Below are 704 nucleotides of genomic sequence, written 5' to 3' on the forward strand. Positions count from 1 at the left end.
GCTAAATGGAGATTGGCCTTGTCAAGATGTTACTCCTGGTCTGTAGGAGTATTATTAGGAAATAATGGTAGTTCTTATTAGAAATTTCAGTTATGTTTTTTTCTTGGGATTTCCGTTACTTTTTTTTTATTTAAGTAGCATCGTTTTTATCAATAAGATATGTAGTAAAAGTTCAGTTTTTTCCTCTGCTCTTATACATGCAATTGCTCCAACATTGTGGTATCAAAGCCAGGTTAACAGCAGAGTGTAAACACGAGAGAAAACGAGAGCGATGTCTACCGGGAGCGGGAACATGAGTTCTGCATCAGGGGCTGCATAACCCCTTATTCCCGTATTCAAAGGTGAAGGCTATGAGTTCTGGAGCATTCGAATGAAGACTCTGCTGCGATCACAGGACCTATGGGAATTTGTTGAGGTCGGTTACAATGAACAAGACGAAGATTCAACAAGATTAAGAGAGAATAGAAAGAAGGATGCCAAAGCAACAGCAATTATACAGCAGGCTATTCATGACAACGTTTTTTCCCGCATAGCCGCCGCTACATCAGCAAAAGCCACTTGGACTCTCTTGCAAACAGAGTATCAAGGGGACTCGAAGGTCATGATGGTAAAACTACAGGTGTTGAGACGGGAGTTCGAGACGATGTCAATGAAAGGAGATGAAACAGTTGCTGATTTCCTATCACGAGTGATGAGAATTGTTA

The sequence above is a fragment of the Cynara cardunculus genome (genome assembly GCF_001531365.2).
Source record: "Cynara cardunculus var. scolymus isolate 2C chromosome LG 5, CcrdV1, whole genome shotgun sequence".
Taxonomy (NCBI): Eukaryota; Viridiplantae; Streptophyta; class Magnoliopsida; order Asterales; family Asteraceae; genus Cynara; species Cynara cardunculus.